The sequence below is a fragment of the Chiloscyllium punctatum genome, chromosome 14, assembly GCF_047496795.1.
Source record: "Chiloscyllium punctatum isolate Juve2018m chromosome 14, sChiPun1.3, whole genome shotgun sequence".
Classification (NCBI taxonomy): domain Eukaryota; kingdom Metazoa; phylum Chordata; class Chondrichthyes; order Orectolobiformes; family Hemiscylliidae; genus Chiloscyllium; species Chiloscyllium punctatum.
Window position 1 is genome coordinate 75,355,878 of NC_092752.1, and position 11,780 is coordinate 75,367,657.

General features: G+C 44.3%; 1 non-coding gene across 1 annotated transcript; it reads left to right on the forward strand.

Annotated features, from left to right (window-relative positions):
* The first annotated feature begins 9,560 nt into the window (after positions 1-9,560).
* On the forward strand, positions 9,561-9,642 carry trnas-gcu (transfer RNA serine (anticodon GCU)). Its single transcript has one exon. It is a non-coding gene; the product is annotated as a tRNA-Ser (tRNA).
* The last annotated feature ends 2,138 nt before the right edge of the window (positions 9,643-11,780 follow it).

The following is an 11,780-nucleotide window of genomic DNA, read 5'->3' on the forward strand; positions in this document are numbered from 1 at the left end:
TTCCCGCTCTCATGGCTCTTTTCATTCCATCGGCTTCTGTTTTGCTTGGAATCGGATTCAATACATCTTGTCACTGTGTCATTTCTTTCCATGTGGTCAGATCTTGTGAACAGTGGGATTGTATATGCTGGAATCAGTCGAGGCTGTCCGCTCTCCCACATCCAATTTATCCCCAGGTTGTGTTAAGATGATGATCTAAATCGCGTCCTTCTCTTTCCTGTCACTCTGGGATGATGTGAGCTGTGAAATCTATGATCTGAACTGGAGGCAACGTGGAAATCACATCAGCTGCGTGAGCGACAGGATTTGGTGCATTAATATCCCATGCTAATTCAGACAGCAGAAGCCTCCCCGTGACTTCGAGAAGCACAGACACTGTTCCTGAATAATGGGGAGAGATTCACTCTTTGCTCACAGTTCTGCATTTTCTATCTGTCTCAGATCGCATTATTTGGACAAGGGTTCCCAAAAGAAGATGATTTCTTGTGCATGCACGATCTCACTTTTCTACACCTTTCCAGAATTTCCATACTTCCCACTCCCAGCTGACCCCTACTCCGCTGGACAAACCCGTGTTTAATGAGGGAGGTGAAGACCGCGTTCAAGCTGCTCTCCACCAACACTACGTGACAATGGCAGATGAGTTCGTCCAGTTCTCAATGAAGACCGCCCTGTTCCGCGAAAGCAGCTAGCACAGCCTCCTGGGAGAAGCGAGTCAGAATGGAAAGGAGCTGTGATGAAAACTCGGTGCTTCTTTCACTCTGAAACAGCAGAAATAGCAAAAAACTCACCTCGTTTATGATTACCACGTCTGGCGCCGTTCTCGCTTGTTTGTCTCGGGTGTGATATTGCCTCAGTCAGGTGACATAGGTGTGAGAGGTCTCGGGTTCACCTTGCAGATGAGCCTTGGAATTTTGCACACTACTTCATTTTTGACTGAGAAGATATGATTTCGATGAGATCGAGTTCAGATAAAGATTCCAAAGCTTGAAACCATACACAAGCAAGTTCAAAAACCGTTTCTTCTCGGCCGGTGCTGCTCTGAGAAATGAATTGTCTAACTTGAAGTAATGCTGATCTTGCCAATTTGGATTTTGCTGAGCGCACGTATTATACATAGTAACCTGAATTCCCGAGTCTGGTCAAATTTTGCTTTTCTCACGCTGTGATCTGCATGTCCTTGATTACTCTGATCCGCCTTTACCTTTCGCAAACAACGCTTTCCACTGTACTTAGGTACATGTGACAATCAATCAATCAAAACACAGTCATTTCCTCATTGCGTGGAGCCAGCAGAGCGAAGGTGGGCTGCAAGGACTCTGTCTGCAGTGTGGCACATTTTGTGATCCTGATTGAAATTACAATTAAAACAGCAGCATTGGCGAAGTTACACAGTAGTTATATTGACGCAGCCGGGACACATCTGTGAAACAACGTATCAGACAATAACAGTGAAGATCTTTTGACGTCATCCTCGAAGGGACATGCTACAAAAACCTGAAGACTGCGTGAAACTGCTGTGGTCAGCGATAACAGAGCGGCCCAGAGGGATCGTGGTGGGCGCATAATCCAGAAATTAATGAATGAAAAGCATCCTCTGCTCGATTACAATTCCAGCTTTCAGTGTGTGTACTGCCACTGCCAGTATTTTGCTATAACAGTGCTCCGTTCTTCGTATTACATATTGATGTGCCTTTTGCGTCCTTATACTGAATGGTATCTGAAATAGATAGACCCGCCACATTTATACATTTAAGGAAACACACGTTTGAAGTTATGAAAGATTTTTTTGCTGTTCTCCGTCGGTCTGTTATGACCTGATTTGCAAAGTCACTTGCCTGAGCTGTGAATACACTGGCGAAGTTGAGGGAAATCAGTTGTGGTGTGGACCGTGCCCCTGACGCCTTGCAGTTCTTCCCCACGCTGTGTCACACAGCAGGGTTCTCCGGTGAAATGAACAGCCGTGAATGACATGTGGTTCAGTATGTTGGAGACAGCATTTCCAGACAGACACAGTTCCCTATTATTAGAACAAGCATCACTGATGATGAATAACCTCAGAGAGAAGCAAGCGATAGAGATTTGCCGTGGACTCGATGGGCTGAACGGCTTCTGTCGGCACGTGAATGGCGTCACACGTCTCTGCCGTCCCTCTGTCTGGCTCTGACAGAGTGGCTGAGGGTGAAATAATGGCTCGCTTTTAATCCTCCCTTCTGCTTTGGACTGTCTGCAGCCCCGCAGCTCCTGGTTGTGGGGATGGTTCTCAGTGAGTGAGGGTTTCATTCGGAGTCACTTCATCTGGGACAGTTGGGACTCAGATGTTAACTGATGCCCGATTGCAGCAAAGAAACCGACGCCTCTGAAACAAAAGCCTTTCCGCTGGATTGTTCTGTGAAGATTGATTCTGAACATCAAATGGACAGCACAAAAATGCACTGATTTGAATTTTACTGAGGGAAGAGAGTCCACAGCCCATTTCTGTCTTTCCCTCCAGCTCAGCACCTTTCTCTCTCTCTCAAATAAATGACATTTGGAAAAAGGTCGCAATCAAAGTTGCTAGGTTCCAGCGGCCCTCTTGCACCTGGCTGTGCCCGTAAGAGGAAGCTTCAGAGCATATCCGTTTTACATCCCCTCATAATGCCTGCAAGTGGAGGGAAATGGCTGAATACTCTGCCAATAGAGACAGCTCAGTCCCGGAGGATGGCATACACAGCACCGTCTCGGTGGGGACATTCTGCCGATCAGACACAGTCCACTTTATTATTCAGATCATACCAGAGTGAGAGCGCTCGAGAAGGCCAATCGGTCACTCGTACCTGTGCCATCTCGGGAGTTGCAAAAGATTGGTGAAAGTGGAAAGTGGATTTGTTCACGTTTCAAGTGTTTCTGTGAAGCTGGAAGCAGAAGAAGATACACAGTGAATCGATTGAGATCTGACTACAGGAGCAGCAAATAAGTTGGATAGCGCAGTGGAGAGCTTTGAAGTATTGAATTCTGGTTAATGGGACGATCATGCTTTTACTCGGCCATGCTGCTACAGAAGAAACTATGTCAGTATCTCTCAACATTGTGATGTCACAGGCAAAAGACGCCGTTATACTGCAGGGAATTCCTTTTTCCAATGTGATGGCTGTCCATATGTAAAGGTGGAGCTTATATATCGAATCCTTTCACATAAATAATTCCACTGCACCTCAGTGTGTTGTATTGTCTCCTTTCCACTTTACCTGTCATTGTGCCTACACTGAAGTTGATTTTCTCCTTGTGCGAGTCTTTTACAATCTGGGTGATGTGATGCAGTTGTACTGACCCATTTTCTGGCAGAATTTTCCACTTCATTTCAGCCCGCCCTAACTTCGCTATCTGATACTATTCCAGTTGTTTAGGTGTTAAGTGCTCATCCCAGATCCAGCCTGCCCTCACCCAAAATAAATGGAAAAATCAGTTACAGTGTGATCACTGATATCGAAGGATATCCTCATTCCAAGGTCATTGATAATTCCAAGGATAAAGTTAGGGCTGCAGATGCTGGAGATCAGAGTTGATGCTGGAGATCAGTGTGATGCTGGAAAAGCACAGCAGATCAGGTAGCATCCGAGGAGCAGGAGAATTCAAGTTTCAGGCTTAAGCCCTTCATCAGGAATAAGGCTTGTGAGTCGGGGCTGAGAGATAAATGGAAGTGGTGTGTGGTTGAGGGGAAATAGCTGGAAAGCAATAGATGGATGAATAGAACGGAGAATATAAGAGGTCAGAAGTGGCAGTGATGGAATGGGTCGAGTGTGCGGTGGCGAGTTGAAGGCTTATGCTTGGGGGAAATGAGGAAACTGTTCGAATTCACATTTATCCCGCGTGGTGTAAGGGTCCCAAGCCGGAATGTGTGGCATTCCTCCTCCAGGCGTTGGGTGGGTAACGGTTTATCCGTGGCGGAGGTCCAGTACCTGCGAGCCTTTGATTGGGGAGGAGGGGGAGTTGAAGTGTTCAGCCACGGGACGCTGAAGTTGGTGGGTGCGGGTGTCCCAGAGATGTTCTCTGAAATGATCTGCAAGAAGGTATCCTGTCTCCCTGATGTAGAGGAGAACACACTGGGTGCAACGGATGCAGTAGATGACATTGGTATTTGTACAGGTGAATTTCCAACGGATGTGGAACGGTCCCTTCGGGAGTTGGTTGGAGATGAGAGTTGTGTGGGTGCTAGTTTCACCCTCACTTTGGTGGCAGTCAAAGGTGCCAGGAGAAGGTTATGTGCTGGTGGGGGGAAGTGTCTTCCTCAAGAGGGGGTCGTGGAGGGAGTGGTCTTTCTGGAGTGCTGGCAGAGCTGGGTAGCGAAATATATCTCGGGTGGTGGCGTCTGTTTGGAGGTGGCATCAGTGGCAGAATATGATGCGTTTTATGCGGAGGTTGGTGGGGTGGAAGGTGAGCACCAGGAAGTTCTTTTCTTGTTGCGTTGACAGGCATGGGGCTCAAGGGTGGTGGTGCGTGAAGTGGAGGTGATGCACTGGAGGGCATTGTCAACTAACGTGGAAAGGCAGTTTGTGACCGTGGAGGAAGGAGACCAACTGGGTCTTTCTGAGGTGCAATTGGTCATCCGGCGGAACAGATGTGGTGTAAGCGGAGGAATTGGGAATAAGGAATGTCGTTTTTACAAGAGATAGAGTTGGAGGAGATGTAGTCTAGATACCTTTGGGAGTCGGTGGGCTTGCAGTATATGTCTTTAATTAGTCAGTCGCCAGAGACGGTGATGGAGAGGTCGAGGAAGGCGAAGGAAGTTGCCAAGATGATCCGGATAAATTTGAGGTTGGTGTGGAAGGTTTTGGTAAAGCTGGTGAGCTATTGAACCTCTTCGTTGGACCACCAAGTGGCGCCAATACATTCATCAATGTAACGTAGGAATAGGTGTAGGATGGTGCCTGTGTAACTGTGAAAGATGGACAGTTCCGCTTATCTGACAAACACGCAGACATAGCTAGGTCCTATGTGGGTGCCCATGACTACCAGTGTCGATGGAGGAAGTGGGAGATTTGGAAAGTGAAGTTGTTGATTGTGAGGACCAGTTCAGTCAAGTGGGTGAGGATGTTGGTGGAAGGGGACCTGTTGGGATGGTGTGAGATTAAGAAATGGAAGGCTTGCAGACTTCTGTCATTGCAGATGGATTTGTACAGGGACTGGATGACCATGGTGAATATCGCGTGTTGAGGGCCAGGGAAATGAAATTCCTGAAGGAGGTGAAGTGCATAGGGGTGTCACGAATGTAAGTGGGCATTTCCTGAACTGGGGAGAGAGGATTGTGTCGAGGTAGAAAGAGATGATTCGGATGGTACAGGTGCAGGATAAGACAATAGGTCGACTGGGGCAGTCAGGTTTTTGAATCTTAGGAAGGAGGTAGAATTGTGGAGTGCGCAGTTCCCGGACAATGAGGTTGAAGGTTGTGGCTGGGAGGTGCCCAAAGGTGATAAGATTGTGGATGGTCTGGGAGATGATGGTTTGGTGAGGGGAGGAGAGTTTGTGATCGTGGTCTGTAGGAGGAGGTGCCTGCGAGTTGGCACCTGGCTTCAGCTTTGTTCCTCTGCCCGACTCACAAGTCTAATTCCTGATGAATGGCTTATACCTAAATCGTCCATTCTCCTGCTCCTCGGATGTTGCCTGACCTGCTGTCCTTTTCCAGTACAATACTCTCCACTCATTCATTATTACTGTCTCATTTCACACTACCAGGTCCACGCTCTCTGTTTGATTCTAATGAGCACTGTTCTCATGGACTGCGACAAAATCTGCCAATCTGAAACAAAAACAGAAATTGCTGTAAAATCACAGGTGGGCTGGCAGCATCTGTGCAGATGAATCACAGTTAACGTTTCACATCCATTGGGTCCATCTCTCCACAGATGCTGCCAGACATCCTGAAATATTCCAGCAACGTCTGTTTTTGTTTGATTTTCAACATCAGCCATTTTTTCGTTTTTGTTTTCTTGTTTTCTGCCAAATATGATTTGGCTAAAGATTATATTAAATGTTTTAAATATGACTACGATGGAATGGCCAGATCCACCAGCCGGCTCCTTTTATTTGGTTCACGTGACCAATGCCTTTCCACTTGGTCACCGCGCCCGACAGCTGCACTGCATTTAAATTGACAAAATTGTGGCATTCTCTCGGATTGGTAATCAGGAGCGAGATTGATTGAAATTGTTGAAAACTTAAGATAATCAGATAAAATACGGGATATAAAACGGGAAAATGAAAGGCAAAGAGAGAACGGCGAATGATAATTTTTGACAAAACTGAAATATAATTGCTCAAGAATCAGAAAGTGCTTTCATTCACAAACATACCATAATATGGAATGTAATTTTTGGGACAACCAATGCAAGTAGATCTTAGCAAAATCTTAGTTTTAAAGTCTTGCTGCAACTGTTTCGGTTATAATGAACGCACACATGGGATTCAGTGCTGTAATGATCTCCTAAAATGGAAAAGGAAATCCTTGCCTTCCAGGATACATGGGGAATGTTCACTGATTCATCCCAATAATGGCAGGACTGTCGTCTGGATGCGTATGAATAAAATCTTTTAATGTTCCATGGAGCTTCGAATGAGTGGTGAAGGGAATGTCTCCATTCACAAATTAATCATTCAGTAGAATTCAGTATAGGGACCGAAGAAATGATGAACAAATTGAATAAGAACATGGACATACGATACCCAATAGGTACGACTATTACAATATGAAAACTGTTGATTTCAGATCCACGGTGGCCTTTGGTGATGGCATTTACTGTCCAGAACCAGTCTGCACTGGAATGACGGGAGACACACTATGAAGTATTTGAACTTCAGTCACCTTTAGAAATAGCTGAGACTGACTCCGGACACGGGGATATGGAGATGTTGGCCTTACAAACCTTTCAGACATTCCGTGGAAGAATAAAGGAAGTGATAGATAATTTTCGTCTCCATGGAGACGATGTTCATGAACTGGATAGATAGTAATTAACCTTATTGGAGTTTATAAATAGAGACGTCGTATTGAAAAAGCAAAGAGTTCATAGTGTAACTGTAAAATCTTTAGGTCACACTCAGTGGAAGCATTGTGTGTAATCCTTATCCTCATTCTCCACCAAAAGCATGTAAAGAAGTGAGAAAGGGCACAGACGCTGTTTCCTGGATAGCAAGATATTAGAAAGCCAAGTGACGTTGTTTACTAAGACATAAGAATATCAGAAAAGACACAACCGGTTTCATCGGGATGATAGAAAGAATGACGGAGTTTATACACGAGATTTGGAAATGCTGGAGCAAAAACACGCAAGTTTGATGTCAACAAATGAGATTTTCACATAACACGAGGTTTGAATGAGTAAATCGGGGAAAGTCCCTCTTTCGAGTGAAGCAATAACTGTCCTTTGAGCTTGAAAACCATTAGGGAATGATTAAGAAAAGTTTGGATGAGAGTTTCTTCCACTCAATAGAGTTATTTAAATCGTGAACGACTTTACAGAAGTAAAACGTAGAAGCTGACTTCAGAGTGGTTTAAAAGGTACATGAACAAACGAACAAGGAGAGAATTTACCATTGAGTGAAAGTCAGTATGGTTGCGTAACAATTTCGAATTTGTTGACTTGAGACACAAAGATATTTCATGAACACGTACAACTGAATAAGACTGAGTATAACAAGTTCATGGATTGGTAAGGTGTGGCGTATTATTCAAGGTGAAACTCGGTAAATGGAGCTGATGTCCTAAAATAACTGCATACAGAAGTTATATCCTAATGACTAGGAATTGAATCGTCACTTGGAGATGCAACACCTACTTTAAAGATTTGACCACATTCACATGATGTTATGTACATTTCGTACATTCTTAACTCCACCCAAGAAATCCACCAAGGAGAATGGGTCCTTTTGTATTGTTATCCCTCTGTACTTCTCTGCAGCACGCCAGTTAAGATAAAATATGCTCACACCAAAATTCAGTTCAATACAATATTCAAACGGTCCTATGTGATTTCTTTTTTTATTATTGCAACAACCTTTGTGAGTTTGTAACAAACTGTGTAACATGAAATCAGTTCAACATCTATTTTCCCAGAATTTAAAGCAGTGCACATTGGAAACGTTATCCATCTGGTGAAAAATCACCTTCGGCTCTCTCTCCACATATGTTTCTTCACGTTTTAGATACTTGCAGTATCTTTGTTGATCAAGGAGTCATTATCCAGAAGAGGTAGTTTCTCAATCCACAAACACGGGTATTTTCCCATAAACTTGGCTTTGCTCAATATCACCTTCTGTCCGTACCCCTCAACACGAGGACAAATTAAAGCTGCTCCATGTGAGGCTCAAAATTAAAACTTCGGCACAGCACAGCCCACTATACTGGAACAGAGATACCGTGCACTGGTCACCTTCAGCACAGGAGCAACACATTAATGCTTACCTCCACATTCCTGGTTTTACTTTAACGTTTGGGAAACCGAGTTTCTCTGATTCCATGGCTAGTAAACGGGGATTATATGATCATCTTCACCAGTGGTTCTGTCCCCGAGTGAGGAAAGTGGTGAGTTACTCATTGTAAAGATGGGTAGATTGATGAAATGTACAATTTCATCTTTTGCCTTCATTAACTCATGAGCTTTTTATTTTGTTTTGCATCTGTAGAAATCTTAAAATCTTCATCTTGAACAGACTCAATGACAGTTCTTCATTGTGTCTCTGGCAGCAAATTTCATAGTGCAAACTCCCTCTGAATTCTTCCACCGCAGTCCGCTGTTTGGGAAGTGTTCCTGTTGTGGGAAATGCACTTCCCCGTGTGTCAACTGCTATTCCCTGCATGCGCTCTGGCACTGCACTCATTTTCCTTCTGACACTTGCTCACTGTGTTGCTGTGATCATACAGTGACTTGGTGTCACACGGCCCAGGAAAATGATACACATCAAGGTTTTTGCATTGTTGAGTTCAATTGTCAGTTTAGCCATATTTTGGATTTTGAAATTGTCTGTTCTGTACACAAGTGCGTGTCAAAAACATCTGAGCGGAAGTTAGGTCTTCGGAATAATGACATTGAGCACTATGCACTCTCCTCCAGTCTGGAAAACAATTCCTGACAGGCAGTTGAATAGACAATAGACAGCAGGTGCAGGAGTAGGCCATTCTGCCCTTCGAGCCAGCACCACCATTCATTATGATCATGGCTGAACATCCTCAATCTGTATCCTGTTCCTGCCTTATCCTCATAACCCTTGATTCCACTATCGTTAAGAGCTCTATCCAACTCTTTATTGTAAGAACACCTCCTGCTGTCTCGGGTTCTTCATTCCGTTGACTTCAAATTTCACAGAATTCAACTGACCTTGTTACATAGTCATTTCCTCATTTTTGTTCAGAAAAATGTGTGCACAGTGTGACAGTGGGAGTGCACTTGCCCCACAACCCAGGGGTCAGACCATCGTCTTGGACTGTGTTGTTTCTCATTTCACCAACACCAGGGAGAAACATCTGCTGCTCTGCATAATTGACGAAATTCAATTATTCATAAGGTCATAGCTTTGCGAGTGTCTGTGACGAGGTGGCCGAGAGGTTAAGGCGATGGACTGCTAATCCATTGTGCTCTGCACGCGTGGGTTCGAATCCCACTCTCGTCGCTGTCATTAACGGTTTTCAATGCTGCTGTTTTCAGCTGTTGCATTAAAACTGGAGCTCCAACGGTCAGTTTATATGCTTTGTCGCTATTACAAAATCGCAAGGAATAGTTTGTGCCGTTTGACGAAACTGCATTGAAATGGAGGTTGCTTTGGGATAATGAAACGAAACGCGATTTTTTTTTTCATTACAAGCTGCTGTGAACGTTTTTTCGTATGAAAGACATCCAGGAAAATCAAATACCGAGAGCTGCGAAGTGCATGTTTATGCAAAGGGATTCTTAATGAATGTTTTGTCAGATGAAATCTGGAGGAGGTTGAGTAGAAGTTATTCATCCTGGTGAGAAGAGAACAGCGAAACAGCACAAAATAATGGAGATATTTCAAAGGGGCAGGGTGTGGGTTTAGGGGCACAGAGAACTGGGTGTAAATGCACAGTGGAGAATTGCCGCTGTGGGTGCCGTGCATGCGCACGGAGAGACTTACACATTGGTCTCGCCCTCGCCCCTTGCTCTCGCCATTGATGAATGCTGGACATAAGGCACAGATAAACACAAGATGTGGGAAGCAAGCTCCTTCTCGTTATGCACACACTGGATGCATCACATTGAACTATGAACAACTGGAGAAATCAGCATGTTACCTATAGGGAGTGAAACTAAAGTGTGGATCAATAACCGTAAGATTCATGCAACATAAACATGAAAAATGATTTAAAATATAGGGTGTAGGGTTGCTCACTAAGCTGTAACTTTGATATCCAGACGTTTCATTACTTGGCTAGGTAACATCATCATCAGTGGCGACCTCCAATTGAAGCAAAGCTGTTGTCTCCTGCTTTCTATTTATATTTTTCTCCTCGATGGGGTTCCTGGGGTTTGTGGTGATGTCATTTCCTGTTCGTTTTCTGAGGGGTTGATAGATGGCATCTAGATCTAAGTGTTTGTTTATGGCATTGTGGTTGACGTGCCAGGCCTCTAGGAATTCTCTGGCATGTCTTTGCTTAGCCTGTTCCAGGATAGATGTGTTGTCCCAGTCGAAATAGTGGTATTTTTAATCCGTATGTAGGGCTACGAAGGAGAGAAGGTTGTGGCTTTTTGTGGCTAGCTGGTGTTCGTATATCCTGGTGGCTAACTTTCTTCCTGTTTGTCTTACATAGTGTTGGTGGCAGTCATTGCATGGAACTTTGTAGATGACGTTGGTTTTGTCCTTGGGTTGTACTGGGTCTTTTAAGTTGGTTTTTGTTTGAGAGTGTTGGTGGGTTTGTGTACTACTAGGATTCCGAGGGGTCTGAATAGTCTGGCTGTAATTTCTGAAACTTCTTCGATGTATGGTAAGGTGGTTAGGGGTTCTGGCTGTGTTTGGTCTGCTTGTCGTGGTTTGTTCTTGAGGAATCTGCGAACTGTATTTTTGAGTATCTGTTCTTCTCGAATACGTTGAATTGGTGGTTCTCCTCTGTTTTCCGAAGTTCGTCTGTGCTGCAGTGTGTGGTGGCTCGTTGGAATAGTGTTCTGATACAGCTTCGTTTGTGTGTGTTGGGATGGTTGCTGGTGTAGTTAAGTATTTGGTCAGTGTTTGTTGGTTTTCTGTATACATAGGTTTGTAGTTCTCCGTTGTCCTTTCTTTCTACTGTGACGTTCAGGAATGCGAGTTTGTTGTCGGTTTCTTCCTCCTTGGTGAACTTTATGCCTGTGAAGGTGTTGTTGATGATGTCAAATGTCTCTTCTATCTTGTTTTCTTTTGTGATGACAAAGGTGTCATCTACGTAGCGGACCCAGATTTTTGGTTTGATTGTTGGTAGGGGTGTTTGTTCTAGTCTTTGCATAACCGCCTCTGCTATGAATCCTGATAGCGGAGATCTCATGGGTGTGCTGTTGGTTTGTTTGTAGATATGTTGTTGAAAGTGAAGTGGGTGGTGAGGCACAGGTTCACTAGCTTCATGATGTTTTCGTTGGTAATGTGATTGATGGTTGTTGGTGCGTCTGTGATGGTCTCTTCTAAAAGTGTGGTAAGTGTTTCCTTTGCCAGGTCGATGTTGATGAAGGTGAACAGTGCTGTTATGTCGAATGAGATCGTTGCTTCTTCTTCCTCTATTTTGGTGTTTTTGATGATTTTTCGGAACTCCTGGGTGGAGTGGATGG